This window comes from Camelus dromedarius, chromosome 6 (genome assembly GCF_036321535.1).
Source record: "Camelus dromedarius isolate mCamDro1 chromosome 6, mCamDro1.pat, whole genome shotgun sequence".
In the NCBI taxonomy this organism is placed as follows: domain Eukaryota; kingdom Metazoa; phylum Chordata; class Mammalia; order Artiodactyla; family Camelidae; genus Camelus; species Camelus dromedarius.
The window spans coordinates 50643332-50661879 of record NC_087441.1 but is presented as its reverse complement, the minus strand read 5'-3'; the positions used below and the strand labels follow the sequence as shown (position 1 = coordinate 50661879).

Genomic DNA, 18548 nt, shown 5'->3' with positions numbered 1-18548 from the left:
TTATAGTTTTAGCTCTTAAGTTCAGGTCTTTGACCCAGTCTGAGTTGATTCTTGTGTATGGTGGAAGTTAAGTGTCCAATTTCCTTCTTTTGCACGTGGATATCCAGTTTTGCCAGGACCATTTGTTGAAAAGATTGTCCTTTCTTCATTGAATGCTCATGGCACTCTTGTCAAACATCAGTGACCTTTTACATAAGGGTTTATTTCTGGGCTGTCTACTCAATTCTTTTGGTCACTAAGTCTGTCCTCATGCCTGTACCATACTCTCTTGATTGCTGTGGCTTTATAATTAAGTTTTAAAATTCAGAAATGTGAGTCCTCCAACTTTATTCTTCTTTTTTCAAAGTTGTTTTGGCAATTTGGAGCACTTTTCAATTCTATGTAAATTTAGTGATCAGCATTTTTATTTCTTCAAAAAGGATGCTAGAATTTTGATAGGGATTGTGTTGAAACTATAGATTACTTTGGGTAGTACTGACATCTTGAAAATGTTAAGTATCTCTATACATGAATATGGGGCATCTTCCCATTTAAGTCACCTTTAATTTCCTTCAGCAATGTCTTGTAATTTTCATTGTACAAGTCTTTCACCTTCTTGGTTAGATTTCTAAGCATGTAATTATTTTAGGTGCTATTGTAAATGGAATTGCTTTCCTAATTTCCTTTTCAGATTATTCATTGCTAGTGTATACAGATACAACTGACTTTTGTGTATTTGTCTTGTACCCTGCAACTTTGTTGAATTTGTTTATTACTCTAGTCACTTTCTTGTGGATCCTTTCGGATTTATATATATAGATATATATATATAAGATCACGTCATCTACAAATATGAATAATTTGCCTCTTCCTTTCCTATTTGTATACTTTTTATTTCTTTTTCATGTCAATTCTGGCTAGAACTTATAGTACAATGTTGCATAGCAGCAGTGAAAGTTGTCATCCTTATCTTATTCTGATCTTAGGGGAATACTTTTCAGTCTTTCACCACTGATTATGATGTTAGATGTGGTTTTTCATAAATACCCTTAATCAGGTTGAGAAGTCTTCCCTCTATCTTCTATTCCTAATTTTTTGAACTCTTTTTTAAAACATCAAAGAGTGTTGAGTTTTGTCAAATGCCTTTCCTGTATCATATAAGATGATTGTGTGATGATTTTCCCCCTCTTCATACTATGAATGTGTAGTATTACATTGATTTTCTTATATTAAACCACCCTTGTATTTCTGGGATAAGTCTCACTTGGCCATAGTGAATAATTCTTTAAATATGCTGTTGGATTTGATATACAAATGTTTTGTTGAGGAGCTTCATATGTATAAGAGCTTCATATTTATAAGAGATATTTGTCTGAAATTTTCTTTTCTTGTAACATGCATCTGATTTGGTATCAGAGTAATGATGGCTTCATGGAATGAATTAGGAAGTGTTCCCTTCCTTTTTGATTTGGAAGAGTTTTAGGAATATTTATGTTCATTCTTTTTAAAATGTTTAATAGAATTTATTGGTCAAGTTATCTGGTCCATAACTTTTATTTGTTGGACAGATTTTGATCACTGACTCAATCTCTTTACTTGTTATAAAGCTGTTAAAACCAAGATTATACTGTATAGCACAGGGATATATATACAAGATCTTATCGTAGCTCACAGAGAAAAAAATGTGACAATGAATATATAAATGTTCATGTATAACTGAAAAATTGTGCTCTACACTGGAGTTTGACACAACATTGTAAATTGATTATAAATCAATCAAAAATGTTAAAAAAAACTTTACATTTTTTTCTTTACTCAGTTTAGGTAATTTGTATGTCTCAAGGAATTTGTTGTTTTCTTCCAGGTTATCTAATTGGTTGGTGTACAGTTTTTCATAGCATTCTCCTGTAATCCTTTCATCTCTGCAAGGTTAGTAATAACGTCCCCACTTGTATTTCTGATTTCAGTTATTTGTATCTTCTCTCTTTTGTTCTCTGTTAGTCTACTTAAAGATTTGTCAATTTTGATGATCAACTTTTGGTTTCATTGAATTTTCCCTATTATTTCCCTATTATTTATTTTATTTATCTCTGCTCTCATCTTTATTATGTTCTTCCTTCTATTAATTTTGGGTTTTTGCTCATTTATTTCTAGTTTCTTAAAATGTGAATTTAGGTTACATATTTGAGGTATTTCTTCTTTATCAATGAAGGCATTTTTAGCTATAAATTTCCCTCTGAGTACTGCTTTTTCTGATTCATATATGTTTTGGTATATTGTTTTCATTTTTATTTGCCTTTAAATATTTTCTAATTTTCCTTGTTATTTCTTTTTTGACTCTTTGGTTGTTTAAGAGTGCATTGTTTGATTCTTCACATTTGTGAATTTTCATTTTTTTTCCTTCAATTATAGATTTCTAACTTCATTCCATTTGTGGTCAGAAGAGATACTTTGTATGACTTTAATCTTCTTAAATTTAGTAATACTTGTTTTGTGACCTAACATATTGTCTATCCTGGAGAGTGTGCCATGTGAACTTAAGAAGAATGTATATTCTGCTGTATTTGGTTGGAGGGTTTGTATATGTTTGTTAGGTCTAGTTGTTTTGTTTGTCTGTTTTGTTGTTAAAGTCCTCTGTTTCTTTACTTCTGTCTGACTGACCTATTCATTATTGGAAGTGTTGATGCATAAATACTTTTCTTAAAAGCTTTCCAGGTGATTCTTATATGTAACAAGGTTGGAGAACAGCAAGAATGTGTGCATGATTTGAAAGCATAGTTAGAGACAAAATCTTTCTTATGAAGCAGTAATTGTTGACAGATCTGTGTCATTTGCTTTTGTCCAGAATAGGGTTTTTTCTTGCTTAGTTTTAGGGAGTTAGTGATTGGTGTATTTATACAGTAGTATAATCCATTAGAATTAATTTAGTGAGTAATATCTTACTGGTACCTATTAAATAGGCAATTGTAGTAAATAATGTGTTTTTTCTTAGAAAGAGAAATAGATTCATGAATAAAAAGACAGTGATTGTTTATTACTAGAATCAGGCAGCTGGAGCTGGAAGTCTCAGTGATGTATTGAAATTGCTTCAGCATGAGGAGAATGCAATTTTGGTTTTGGTCTTCCAAAGATATAGTATCGTTTGGCTTGTTGACCATCCCTCTGTGGTCTCTTATATTTAGGCTTTTTCCTCTTATTTCCTACTAAGACCATTGGCTCCATTGTATAATTAATATTAATATTTTGCATATTTTATAACCTTATGATACCATGTCATGGGAAAGTATGATATTCAAATCTATAAGACTTCATGTTAAACACTATTTTTGTACCTTACCTGCTATGCAACTTTGATAAGTCACTTAGCTCTCAGTTTACATCTTAGAAACTTAAATTGTTCTTCATGTTAAAAATAGAAGAATAGGTGTTTTAGCTGTCAGAGACTAAGTTCTTAACTTCCAAAGATGAAACTAAAGATGTATATATATATAGATTAATTAATGGATTGTTCTCAAAAAATACAGTTTCAATTTATTATTAGATCTCTTTAGCCTAGGAGAGATCTTTAAAATTGGTATGAAATATCTGTAATAGATTTGGTGGGCTCTCTACTCATGAAAAAAATCTTTGCATTCTAAATATATGTTGCTATGTTTCTGAGTTCAAATTCTAATTCTTCCTTTCATGACTAACTTCTCAATCAACAGGAATTTTAATTGTGTTTCTAAATATTCAGTACAGCTTATTCAAAGTGCAATGCAAATTGAAAAAGGTAAAAACACTACACATTTGCCATCTAGGAAATATGATGAACTAGGTAAAAAGAGTTTGTGTATAAGTGAGGAAATGTAATAAAATGTCAATATTGAATTTTTTCCATTATTTAGCTCTTAATTTTAGAAAATATTTACTAAATTTTTAATTTACTTTAATAATTTACAAATCAGTCACTGAAAAAGTAAAATAGTTTTTTTTTTCTTTAAGATACAGTAATTTGAAAAATTAAAGGGATACTTTTTTAGTTCATTTTATATTCTACTTGGTGTCTTAAGTCTGGAATATTATTTTAGGTAATGAATGATCAGTTATGGTAAGACTTTTTTAAATATAACTGAGGGCTGGAAGACAGTGTATTCTGGAATGTGCATTTCATGGTGGACCCTGGGACCAGAGTGTTCAAGGAGAGGGACATGCAGGGAGTTCGGTGAAAGCCAGTGTTGGAACAGATCTAATTATTGGCGACAATTAGAAAATAACTATCACAGTAAAGTCTGAGGACAAGGAATAATAGCCAGAAATGAATCTGTACCTGGGACAAAGAGCCAGAGGCACAGGCAAGATTAGGAATAGTTTCTAAAATTAGAATGAAATGAATGAAGTGGGATTGAAAATGTTGATAGGTTGATCAAACCATAGGAAATGTTGAAAATCCAAGATTGCAAAGACTTACACCTAAATTTTCTAAGAGTTTTATAATTTGAGCTCTTACGTTTAGATATGTGATCTATTTTGAGTTGTGTTTGAGACAATTGGCTTTTAATATTTTCATTAAAAATACAAAGGAAATTAACTCTCTAGGTCAATAAAATTCAGGCAAAGGAGGATACTTTAAGTTAACTTTTGTAAATAGTGTGGGATAGGGGGTCCAGATTAATTTTTTATGTTTAATATCCAGTTATCCCAGCACCATTTGTTAAAAAGACTGTTCCTTACCTATTGAAAGGTAATGGTACTCTTCAAAAATCAATTGACCATAATTGTGGAGGTTTATTTATGGATTTTCAATGCTTCTCCTTTGGTCTATATATTCTTATGCCAACACCACACTGCCTTGCTTAGTATAGCTATGTAGTAGGTTTTGAAATTGGAAAGTATGAATTCTCCACTTTTTTGCTTAGTTTTCAATATCATTTTGGCTATTGGGGCCCCTTGCATTTTCATGAGTTTTAAGATCAGCGTGTCTGTTTTTATAAAAGTCTTTGCAAAAGATGGTATTGAATCACAGATTCAATTTGGGGAATATTGCCTTCTTAAAAATATTGCCTTCCAATCCCTCAACACAGAATATTTTCCATTTATTTAGATTTTCTTTAATTTCTTTTAATGATATTTTGTAAATTTCAGCGTACAGCACTTGTGCGTATTTGGTTAAATTTATTCCAAAGTACTTCATTCTTTTTGATGCTGTTTTAAATGGAATTATTTTCTTAATGTCATTTTCAGATTGTTCATGGTAGTGTATAGAAATACAACTGGTTTTAGTATGTTGATCTTATATCCCGCAAACTTGTTGAACTTTTTTATTAGCTTTAGTGTGTTTTGTGAATTCCTTAAGGGTTTGTATATATAGTGTTTTGTCATGTGCAAATAGTTTTACTTTTTCCTTTCCAGTATGGCTGTATTCAGGTTTTTTTTCCCCCCTTATTTAATTGCTTTCTCTAGAATTTCAGTGCAGTGTTGAATGAAAGTGGCAAGAGATGACATCCGTATCTTGTTCCTAATCTTAGGGAGAAAGATTTCAGTGCTTCACCATCAAGTTAGCTGTGGGGTTTGCATAGATGCTCTTTACCACATTGAGGATGCTCCTGTCTATTTTATTTTGTTGAGTGGTTTTATCATGAAAGATTGTTGGATTTTCTTAAATGCTTTTCCTGTGCCCAATGAGATGATCATTCATTTTTTTCTCCAATATTCTAATGACATGGAGTGTGTCGAGTGATTTCATATATTGACTTAATCTTGTATTCTTGGAATAAATCTCACTTGGACATGGTGTGCTATCTTTTCATGTGATGCTGGATTTGATTTGCTGGTATTTTGTTGAGGATTTTTGCATCTATACCGATAAGGGACGTTGATCGGTAGTTTTCTTGTAATGTCTTTGTGTTTGGAATCTGGTTTTGGAACTGTTCTCATAGAATAAGGAAATAAGTGTTCCCTCTTCTATTTTTTGATAGCTTTTTTGAAGTTTTGTTGTTAATTTTTATTTAAATGTTTGGTAGAATCCATCAGTGAAATCATCTGGTCCTAGGCTTTAGTTTATCAGATTTTTAAAAAGTACTATCTGTAAAAGGAAAAAAAAAATGCACTGGACAAGATGAGCAAGTAGAATTTGATTTTCTTCTGATACTAGTGCCAGCAACAGGGGAAAGAGCCCAGAGCAAGCCTGGGCACCCAGCTCTGCCAAGACAAAGGGCTGGAGAGTTTTTTAGAGTAGGGCTGGTGTTGGGGATCATAGACCAAAAATGTTTGCTAATTGACCTTATCTAAAGAAAAAGTAAATGTTCTCTTATCTTCAAGACAAGAAGTAGTTTTACAGCTTGAAGCAAAGCTCCTCCTTACCTCCACAATTAGGTTCTTATCCTGTTATAGTAACTGGGAGATAGGAGCACTGTCTCCTGATAATTACATTTTAAAAAGATGGTTCCCAGGGCTTGTAAAACTTGTGACAGTCTGGAAGAAGATTTACATCTCAAAAGGGCAGGGAAAGAATTCATAATTACAAGTTTTCTAAAGTAAATGCTCTAAGTAAAGGGTCTTGTCAGGTGTCTACAGTGAGGAAGAAGCCTGTCTAAAGTTTTATGAAACCGTGTTGATCATAACTGCAACTCTTTCTTTGCTATATAGATCTATTCAGATTTTACATTCTTTTTTAAGTCATTTTTGGTGTTAATATCTTTGTAGGACTTTGCCCATTTTATCCGGGTTATCTAAATTTTGTGATACAGTTATTCATTTTATTCCCTTATGATTATTTTTATTTCCTGAATTATTTCAGGAGGTAGGATAACTCTGGTCCCTGTTTCCCTCAAAGTACGAGTTGATAGATTTTTAATGACTGATTGAATAGTTAGTTTTATTCATGTTTCTCTTTCATTTTGATTCAGCTTTGCTATTTTTCCCGAAAACTGTCTATTTTGTTTAGTTTCACATATATCAGCATAAAATCAGTAGTCTTCTTTTATTTTTTAAATGTTTGCTTTTTCATATATATGACTTTTATCATTAATACTATTTTCTTTTGATAAATCATAAATTTATCAATTTCCTTAGCCTTTTCAAAAAACACATTTTAGAGTCATTGATTCTGTTTTATCTTTATTTTCTATTTTACAATGTTTATCATATTTATTTCATTCTTTACATGTGGTTTGAATTTAGTCTACTTTTATTTTTCTAACTTCATAAGTACAACACTTAACTCAGTAATTTTTACTCTAACTTTTTTTCTCTAAGCAGTTAAGACTGTAAGTAGTCCTTTTAGGAAAGCAGAAATAATGCATTAAAGAAAATCTGTGGCAAATAACACAAAATGTCAACATTTGTTACTTATTTGTTTATTATTTCTTGATGGTATATTCGTATTTGTTATAACATCTTCTACCCTTTATTTTAGAATTTTACATAATTAAAAAAATTATCCCCCCTTCGCAGTCACCCACAGCAATTTAATACAAGATTTCTAATCATTTTTAGATTCCTGTATTAGATATTTATTGAGCATTTTCTATCTGTCTTAAAAATCTCCTTTGCTAAACATGCATATAAACAACTAACCCAATCACTGAAGCTCTAGCAGAAGGGACATGCTGTATGCTGTGTTGGGGAGGAGTGGGGCAAAAGGAGAGATGGAATTTCACTGGGCATCTGGGAAAGCTTCTCAGAGGTGGGGCTGTTTGTGTTGGGCTTTATTGAAATCCCATTCTTTCTTCAGGTAGATCATCCCAGGGAACAGAGATAGGAAAACTGCACAGTGCCCTCAGAGAACAGTGAGACATCTGGCATCCCTTGAGAGACGAATTCTCACAGGCATGACTGGGAAATGAAGCTGAAAGCATGGTTGGGATCAGATCTTGGGAGAGCCATCAGTGCTTGGGCGTTTACACAGTACTGTAAAAAGAATGGGAAGCCACTGGGTTTTCCAAGGAGGTGAATGATATGATTTCACTTGTATTTGGGGTAGATAACTGAAGAAGTTTAAAGAATTAAAATAAAATACAACCTGAAAGCTGGCAGACGAGTCAGGAAGACAAGGTTAGAGATGAAGGGCTACATGACCCTACAGGGCAGTCCTCACCTACCAGGGCTGTAGGTTAGCCATGAAAAGGGCTGAACCGGGGCAGCATTTGCAAGGTGAGTCGAAGGGAACAAAGCCAAGGGGAGCCCTGTGTGGACCATCTAAGGCTGGGAGCTGAAGCACACAGCAAAAGCAACTGTGTACAAGCCACTGGAGGGGGAAGAAGGAAGGAATTATGAAGCAAGCTTGCTATCAGTGGAGGAGAGGATGTAAATGCTAGCTGTTTCCCGACTTTAAGATAGATGAGGTTTCAGAGAGCAGCCACAGTTCAGTGATGAGAGAGGAAGGCAGCCTCCAAGGCCGTGACAGAATGAGATGGACTGCTCATCACAGAAGTATAATGGTAGAGAGAAGGAGAAATTCAGTGTAGTGGCTTTAAAAGAAAGAAAAGTGATTCATAATTGCATCTAAAGTTTATTTTAAGATCCATTACATAATATATGCCTTTCAGATATCTAACATACAGAGCATCAGAATTATAAGAAGATGGGTTATTTGGGAGCTTTTAATAAAGGGAAGCATAGCAGAGTTCTGACTTTTAGCAAAGGCAAAAAGACTATGAAGTAATCTTGTTATGAATTATACTATTCATTTCACTTATCACTTACACCCAATACTGGACTGAAAGAAGCTTTCATAAGCATTTCTGTAAGAGTGAAGTTCAGGGGTTTGTAGAACAAAAAACAGCATTTTTAGACAAGGATCTCATTTTTCATTCCTTGCTGAATGAGGTTTCCACAGCTTGAGGAAAGGGAGTCATGTTTTGGTTAACTCTTTGGGGAAGACAAAAAGGGGTGTTAATGAGAATTCTTTGTATCTCCAAGAGCTTTATAATATGTAACACTAATGAAGAGAAGGCAGGCAGTCCAGGGAAGGCACTGAGTAAATTGCATGTTGTAGAGGAGTGCTTGGGGAGTTTTGAGTTGGCCAGAAATAGAACTGTTTCTCAAACTTTCTAGGCAAACCAGGTGCCACCCAATACAGGACTAGGTTTTCTCTGTGCACAGCTGGCTGTGGGTGGAACAGTTGTACCCACCCAAGCTGTGAATTGAAAACCAATTTCTTTGAAATTGCCTTAGTTAGAAAGTATTCTTTTCCTCAATTCCCCCACCAGTTAGCTATGGGCACTAGATGTTTTCTGTGTCTGGAACCACTGGGGACAGTGAGGGTCCTCTGCCATTCCTTTCCCCTTCATCCAACCCAATGTTTGTAACATTTTACACTTTATTAAACATGTTTCTTAAACCCTGGTGGCAGGAACTCTAGTCTGTTTTACAGAGGGAGGACACAAATGCGCAAAGGGGTTGGATGACATTATCCTGACTATCAAGAGGTGATGAGGAAGCTCAGCCCACTAGGAAGGTCTCGCCCTTTATTCTTTCAACTTGGGAGAGTGTCAGTGGGAATTATTTACCCCTTCATAACCTCCCTTTTTAGTCCATCTATGCAGGAAAGAAGAACACTATACTCTGGTCAATGTTTGGGGTGCTCCTTGGTCCTTATACTAATGGTAAGGTCTCTGTGGCTCACGGGCAGAAGCAAGTGGTCCACTTTCCTCTTTGATGCCTGGGTTCGTAGGAGGTAGGGCTCTTCTCTTTTTGTCTCTGGGCAAGTGGGGCAGGCTGGTCATTTCAACCCCTGCTGCAAAGGCTGTGGGTGAGATGGTTAAAGGTGAGTTCAGGAGTTTATGACACCTGGGTTCAAATCCCAAATCTGCACTTACTCTTCTATGGTTCCTCTGTTCGTGGTTGTGTAGAAAAATCCAGACAAGAGACCCCACGTGCCACAGTGGTCTTTGTAATGGCCATGCTCCCTGGAGTGTGCAAGGACCTTCATCAGAGCAGAGAAAAAGTAATTAGAGCATTTTTTATTACTTTTCAAATAAAAAGTGAAGCTTTTCTAATAATCAGTATATAGATGAACACTGGTTCCCACACCCCTTGACATCTCAGCCAGTAACCCAGGCCCTGGAGGCCTCCTGAAGGAAAAATGGAAGTTTCTCAATGTGGAGGTGTTGACAGTGCTGCCCTCACTCATTTGATTTTACTATTTTGTGACAAAAGTGTAGTTTATTTGCCATTTAGTGTCACCAAGGCAATTATTTTCATAAAAGCAAGACCTGGAAATATTATAATTTTTAAGTGCTTTGCAGTGAGAGGTGGAATGACTTTGAAAATGTGTTAGACACAGAAGTTTGCCATTCATCTTGTAGCAAAATACTTAAAACAATTGTTGAAGTGTAAAAGTTATACATTTTTATTTTATAAAAATAAATATTTTAAATTTGCTAAATATTTTTGTGAGGGAAATGGCTTTCAACAGTATGCTTATCTAGGAGATACAAAATAAAAAAAACAAAACCCACCAAATCTGTCCTTCTCGAAGGTGAAAGTGACATTTAAACAACAAATAAGAAGGTAAGGGCGACTTTAAAAAAACCTCACTACAATGAGAGCACTTCAGAAATGACTATTTGCAAACAGTTACACGGGGAGTGATTTTATTGCTAAAAATAATATGTCACCTATAGAAACTCTTGTGTTTACAAACTCTGTGTATTTACAAATTAAGGAAATGGAATTTCCTAACCTGTTTTAAAAATCTTCCAAATGAAGTTACTCAGTGAATTTTGAGCTAATTTAAAAAAAAAAAATACAGGAAAAATGCCTTCCAATTTGGTTGTTAAGAACAACTGATTAATATAAGGGAAGACAGAAATTTTGCTACCTGAATTATGGCAAAATTTTTTTGTATAATTGGTCAATGACATTGAAAAAATGTTTCATGATTTTGTAAACATAGCTAGCAATATACTTTTATTTGAAGCTATGTCTATTTTTGAGCTAACTTCAACTATGATAGCAAATAAAATCAAGTATTCAAATAAACTGCCCTTAAAATGTTAAAACCAGACCTTCAAATAGCTGAATCACAAAGTCTAAGCCAATTTAAAAAATAATAAAACATCTTTTACCACATTTATTATAGACAATATTACAGAAGGAGTAAAAGTTTTGTGCTATTAATTAGAAGATTATTTATGATTATTTTTACTTAATTTTAATCTAGATATCATTATATTTATAATTATTTTATTTAATCTGTTTATTTTAACCTTTATTAGATATTTAAATCTTACGTCTTTTTATTTAATCTTTATATCAACTTTTAATCTTCATATATTTTTAGTCTTTATATCTAATCTATATAAAATATATATTTAACATTTAATATTTACATAATTAAAAGATTTTTTACAATTATTTTTATTTAATCTTTAAAATTTGTTGTGTGTTAAGACATAGATCTACATGTACTCAGAGTGCACTCTCGAACCCTTTTTACCATTGGGTCTACCTAACCAGAAACTTGCTCTCTTCTAACAAGGAATGCAGGCAGGGTCTGGTAGAGTTAGGGATGCGTGCCTGGAAGTGGGAACTCAAGTTAGATCATTTCTCTGCAGGGTTACTCTAGTGCCGCTCTGCTGAGTCTTGCTCCCGGAAACTCACGTTAGTAGTCACTCTTCTCTTCAAAACCCCAACGTCCTGATGCACCTCCAACCATGCTTTCTTCCAGCTCCTGTCGGTGCATTTGTTGGTGTGTCCTCCTCAGTTGCAATAATTCCGTGGTGCCCTTAGTAAGTCAGGCTTCCCCCAATCCCTAAATGCATGTTGATGTTCACTGCCTGTTTCTTTGACCTTTCTCTTGAAGATTCCTCAATCTGTTCTAAAACTTGCAGCACAAGTTCTAGTTTGATAATCCTCCCTGGGGTCAATGTAGCATTTCCAGCGGTGTTACTAACATACTGGTTAACTGCCTTATTCAATCAAGATTGTTTGCCAGAAAACAAAATGAAAGACAGGAACAGGGATAACAGCAGAGGAATAATGTAGGTTTTAGAACTCAACTTAGGATTAGCTGTCAAAAACTCATTGGCTGAGCCTGTAGCTCAAGATACTGTTACTCTAGTTCTTGATAACTATAAAAAAAAACGCTTTATTAACATGAATTCAAAACTAGAAAAGTCAGTTGAACTGGTTCAGCCCGCCACTGAATTGTACTCTTCATTCAAAATTCCACCCAGAGCAGGGAACAAACCGCTTGCAAGGAGTAGGGAAACTCTGAAGGTAGACATCTCATCTAAACTCTAGGTTTCTCTAGGGTATAGATCATCTCACAGGTCACAGCTTTTTTTTTTAATCTATGCCCTACATTGATAATTCAAAGTCAGGTGTACAGTAGATCTTCAAGAGATACTTGCTAAACCATAGAAGAATGATTGGTGAAATGGAGCAATGAAGCTTGTAATGCAAAATTGCAAATATTGACTACCAAATAATTTAATGTTATTTTTGGTATTGAATATGACTGTTTCTGACACTTATGTAATATACACATTTCAAGAGCACATATTAAATTATTCTGTGAAAACATAATTCAGAGGGAGCTGGAGAGGAAAAAAAAAAACCTATTTTGTTTCTTACCCCTGCGCTTTTAAGCATGTTTAACCTCTCTCTTTCCTCTCAGTGCTGAGACAGGATCTCTAAAGTTAATGTACTTTGAGCAAAACTCTCCAAATTCTGCCTCAATTTCCTGATTTCTCTGGAAGGAAAGTCATTTAAGTCTGTCCCCCCTCTTTGCTCCCCACTGCTCCCCCTCTCCTTTCCAGCAGAGCTAAGTTACTTGGAGGGCTAGTGAAAGAATGCCTTTCTTCCCTCCCAGCTCCTACTGAAAAGCACAAATAAGAACATAAACGCTGAAAAAGTCAACCGTGGTTATGAAATAAAGGCTCCAAAGTATTAAAGTTGGAACTCCTCTAAGAATTTAGCCAAGAGAAGGCATGATCAATGAAGCTCTGGACCAACATCTTTTTCTTGCCTCCCCTGGTTACCATTTGGTTTCAAGCGCTAGGTTGAGAGGATTGATTCATAGAAATCCAAACAACTAAACTAACCATTGTGGACGCTCCCAAGGCCCTAGTGCATTTTTTATACTAATGTAAACCCAACATAAAAAATATATATATGTGTGTGTGTATGTGTGTATACATATCTTGGTGCTCTTTATTGCTTATTCTCTCATTTTAAACAGTGGGGGGATTCTCCTCCCTCCCAGCCGTGTCTATCTCCAGAGAGCACCAGATTGAAGGCATGACAAAGTTAGCACATGGCACCTTTATTACATTCCCTTTATTGCAAATATTAATGTTTCTCAAGTGTTATTTTATGTTAGAGTATTATTTTCTAGATCAGTTTTTCCCCAATTATTTTCCATTTCATTTAAAGAGAGGCGAGAATTGACATACTTTGAGTTTGTAGTCTCAAACATGTCAGAGTAAGTGAGGTTCAGAGGACCAAGGCATTTATTATGCTTCTGGGGCAGGGAAGTGGTGCTAACAGATTTCAGGTGCTCCTGGAAGAAGGGTGCTTCAGGCATGCACACACAGGCCGCATACTGTGCGTCAGTGACGCCAAAATGTACTGCGAAGATTTGATAACATTTCCATTAAAAGCAACAGAAAGAAGACATGCAAAATATGACTGAAGACACTGAATAAGCCTTTTTTCTCTCAACATAAAAGGATACAAAAATCGAGAAGATGTTCGTGTGCAGACTACAGACAACTTGAAATAAATTGTGGGATTACATTAGTTAGGTTCACTTTAACTCTCATCTAAAAATATATTTCCTGTCATTTCCTCGGCTTCTCTGTGTTCCTTTTCTCTCCATGAAGCACCATGTTTTCTGTGGTTTCTTTGCAAAAAATGATCTGAACATTCTACTCCCTTAGAAGCACATAAAGTGAGGGCTCGTCATAATGATCATTTTATTATATTAGGACTCAGTTTGAGGGAGTTCAGGGACAATTTCTAAGGAAAGTAAAATCTTTGGAAATTGGGAGAAGAATTTTTGTTGGATTTTATTAAGACAGACTTGAGCGTTTATGGTTCATTCACAGAGTGGTGTAAGACTGAAGTTAGTCTTTTCTGTGCGTGTGCTTGTGTCTGTACGTGTGCTCACACGCTTGCGTGTGTGCATGTGCACTGTGAGGCATGACTCTGCCAACCAGCCTGAGTCTTTAGCTCACTTGGTCCTTTGTAGTCTAAGGGCTTCGCCACAGGAGTGTGCTCATTTAAATGTGTTTATCTAATTAGCAATCATAACTTCCAAATAGATTTTTCAGTCCTTGAATGTTGAATATTACATTTGTTTGTCCGCTTCACTCAAAATGCATACAATATCTAGTAGCAACATTGTGAAGTTTTTTCAAAGCTACAATTATATATCGCTAGTGAAGCGAGGATCAGAAGACCTTCACACAAATCTCAGCAAACTGCTGCCCTTATACCAGTTGCTCTCTTTCTTGCACTTGCAGAATCACAGCTGCGTCTGGTTATGAAAAGAGAGCACATAATAATTTCACTAAATATGCATTAAATTACTTTGCAAAATGGTAGTGGCATCCATTATAAATCCTGTGTTTGAGGAGTTTAATCAGCTATTTAAATTTTCATCAGGATGCAAGTCAACACTCGAGTTCTTGGCCAAAGGCATTCTATTTACCACATAAATATTTGTTGATTAAGAAAAGCACAGGACCCTACACTTTCCTCGGGTTTCAGAGGCACACAGGCTTTTCTAAGGAGCAATAAATAAAAACATGGAATTTTTAAAGAATCATACTTGGATTTTGATACATTGTGTAGTTGGCGACTACATTTCCTATGAATAATATGCCACTTCACAGTAATTTAATATTAATATTCCTCAGGAAATCAAGTTTAGGAGTGGAATGGGAGGACAAAGAAAATGCTAGTAATTGTATTTTAAAATAACAAAGTTAATTAATGTGAAGCAAACTGTGTACTGATTACATCATGAGGTTTTATTTTAGTTTCTTCTGTGTTCAATCCTTTGTCCACTGGAGCACTTACACTAAAATGAAAAGGAATGGGAGGATTTGAGGTTATAGTATTTTATTTTCTCATTTCTTTTCACAGTTAGCTGATCTGAGTTACATTCAGAGTATGAATCTGTATCCATTAGCTTCAGAAAACAGAACTGGTATATTTTCTATCTGCCAGGCTCCAGGGAAGGGATCAAGGGGAAGGTGAATTCATGTCCCCGTCACAGCAGGTGCTCCATTTACAGAGCCCCCGGGGTATCACACAAGGGCTTGGGGGAGGAACAAGAGGGAGGGAGGGTGGGAGGAATAGAAGGGAACTGAGGTCCCCTTGAACTTGGGCGGGACTGGCTCATTCCTAGATAACTGGATACAATTTTTTACAATTTTCCTTAAAATAACTTATTATTCTGAGGTGAGGTGTAGGAATGGTGATTATTTATAGAAAATATAAATGGGACTGCCCAATGGAAAAAGAGAGAAAGCACCATATTTGGAAATTGTGGTTTTGCTCGTTGAATGGGAGTTTGTAATATAGGGGATGTTTAAATTCTTGGTTATGATTACACTTCTTTTATCTAGCAATTACTCTGACAGGTATAAAATGGTAAGCCTGAAAAAGACAGCAGAAAGTTACTTAGGTGAATCTTTCCTTTTGTGAGAGGTGGTTTAAATTTTAAATGTGCATCCTCATAAAAGTCACATAATAAACACACACACGTTTATTGAATGGGAGGGTGAATGAATGAATGAATATACGTGTGCTTAGGAGACTAACGGAATAAAATGGGGGCAAATAGCTTTTTAAGTCAGGAAGCCCACTGAGTTTGCAGGGGCTTCCTCAGAGAAGCACAAACCTGCTGAATTTGGCTGTTAGGGCTACTGTTGCTTAGTGAGAGATTTGAGTGAAGATGATACTGATTATTCAGTTTCTGGATGCTTATGTGATGCTGTCTCTCTCATCTTTGAAGATGCCACTACCAACAAGAATGGATATCTATATATGTGAAAGGAGTTTTGAAAATTTATTAACAGTCAGTACATTTTTCTTTTATCCATGCATAAAAGCTTGCCCATGTTTTCTACATGAATATCTTTCGCAGGCATTTGCTAGCAGACTGCCTTTAACACCGTGTCACTCAGAGCCTTGGCTCCAAAAGTCTGTAATGCTAGTCAACTCACCATTGCTAACCAGGCATATGAACCCAGGCAAATGATTTTGCTTCACTGGGCCTCAAATTCGTCATCTAAGAACGCAAGTTAGGGTGTTCTGGGAGAACCCCGTTCCTTCCAGCATAACAGCATGGGAATTTACATTCTAAAATCTACTGTGACTGCTACTTGCAGCCTACAGTGTGTGGCTATGTAACCCTTCAGTGCATTTTACAAGTGTGTCTCCTGTTGCCCTTTGCCCTTAGTAAATTGGATTTGAGTTGGGTAGAGCTTCCTTGTCCATGAGTGGTACTCTGGGCACACAGCCTTCAATCACTGGGGCCAGCTGGTGAGACAACTCAACTGTGGTGACTCTGTCTTTCCATTTAATGCCAGTAAGACTCATAAGTAAGTCATGACAGTACTCAAGAAGTTGCAAATAAGATCTCTCTAAGTTCATTTCAAAGCTACATGGACCACAGATTACTCCTTCTCCTGCTGTGTGTGTGTGTGTGTGTGTGTGTGTGTGCGCGCGCGCATGCATGTGTGCTTCTTGAATGAGTGTGTGTATATGAGCCACCACCAGCACAAAAAAAAAGATGTGACTCTAAGATAGAAAACCATCAGTCCTTTTATAGACACAGACACTTCTAAGGAAAATGAGAGCAAGGTTTTTCAGAACCACAGTGGTACCAGTTACTGCACAAGCATCTGAGTAGTTGGATGAGGAAATACTAACTCAGAAATCTAGTCTGTTCTCTGGGGAATGAGAAGTTTTGTCTATTCACAATATCTTTAATCCTGCTCTCTGCTTCTATATACTTCAGGATAATGGCTCTGCTACCAGAATCTTTCCTGATTTTGAGCCTCATTTCCTTTCTCTTCTTTCCATTCATTTCATCATAATCATACACTTTTAAAACCTCTTAAAATTTTCTCCTTTCAATGTATTTAATCACTTTTTCTATAAGTATTTGAAAGATGATTATAAAAATTCTACTCATTTAAATAATTTTAAGTTAATCACACTACACTTTCTCTCCCTCCCTCCCTTTCTCATAATATTGAGGCATGTGAGAGTCTCTTGGCAATGATTTAAAGTTTATCTGGTTAATCTGAACAGCTGTTTATCTGATATTTGGAAGCTCACTGGAGCAATATCCAGTTTTCAAGGTAAATAAATTTACCCCTTTCCATCAAAATTGTTAGACATTTTCAAAGTCAATGTCTTTGCCAGTTGCCCCCATTCTGACTTATAAACTCACCGTCATCTGCAAACTAGTACCAGTACCCAGTGTGCCAGGCTCCTGGTTAAGAAAGGGCAAAGCGATTTACTGTCTCAGGCTTCAGGGGAAAGGGAGTTAATAAACATGAATACATTTTTAAAACTATACACTGGTAGCATATTCTAAATGGTGATTAAATGAGGGAAATAATAAGTACTCCAGGAGTCTAGAAGTCAAGGCAGGGCAGGTAGGAAGCTCCCTGGAGAAAGAGCACAGTGGTCGAGGCTTCAGTCTTGCAGCTTGAGACCCAGTTGTCTGTGGAAGTGATCCAAGTACCACCAAAGGATCCACAGATGGACTTCAGAAATGACAAGGGTCTCCTGAAATTGTATGGGAATTTTTATGTCCTTACTTTTCATGGGGGAGTCAGCTTTTCAGTGGATGAAGGAACACTTTTCTCCTGTTTCTGGATGAGGCTCCTGGCACCCAGTGTTAGATGACTCCTGCCCAGGGCCTTTGGCCAATCTTGTTCTTAGTGCGTTTGCCTCTACTCTGGTCTCAATATTCCTATCCCACTCATTTTCTGAGATCCTGTTTTGTGAATCTATAAGTAAATTCTTGTCTTATGCTTCAAGTTCCCAGTAATCAAGCTTCCACTGGGCTTCTGTGGATGAGTCTCCCCCTCCCTCCCTCCCTGCCGCCTCATCCTTGCCCTAGAACTCCAGAACGAATTTTCTGTCCGTGAACCAACTTCTCAGAGCTGGTTTTCCAATATCTGTTCCCAGATTCCCAAGTGCTGGCCACTTGTCTTCCCACTCTTTTTGCTGTCACCAAACACCTTGGCTTGGATGGATGTCTTGAATTTCAGGTAAGGTCTACAACCCTTGAGTAGTCATGTTTTGATCCTGTCTGTTCTTCCCCGTTGATTAACTCACCTCTAAATTTCGTATCTGCCCTTGGACCCAGGAGCTCATGCTTTAAGTTACTAATGTCCTCAGTTCCTGCCAATGTTGTCCAACCTCTCAGGACTCAACACTTGTCTAACCATAGATAGGAATTATATATAATCTTGAAGGTTTTTTTTTTAATATATATATAACTCTCAGACTTGAACAAAGTCATGAAAGTAATATAAGACCTAATGCAAATTAAGGTGGGTGGTAGGGGGTTGTTGAGAAATACGTAAAACTTCCTTCTTCCTAGTAAGAGG

The 18548-nt window shown here is 35.9% G+C and overlaps 1 long non-coding RNA gene across 1 annotated transcript in view; it reads left to right on the top strand.

The window, feature by feature from the left end:
* The window catches only part of LOC116154359 (uncharacterized), a 305717-nt gene extending 287519 nt beyond the window's left edge, over positions 1-18198 (top strand). The window contains exons 7-8 of the long non-coding RNA XR_004138226.2: positions 1844-1908; positions 18124-18198. This is a non-coding gene — a long non-coding RNA (uncharacterized LOC116154359). The remainder of the gene's footprint in view (positions 1-1843; positions 1909-18123) is intronic.
* Positions 18199-18548: the final 350 nt, after the last annotated feature.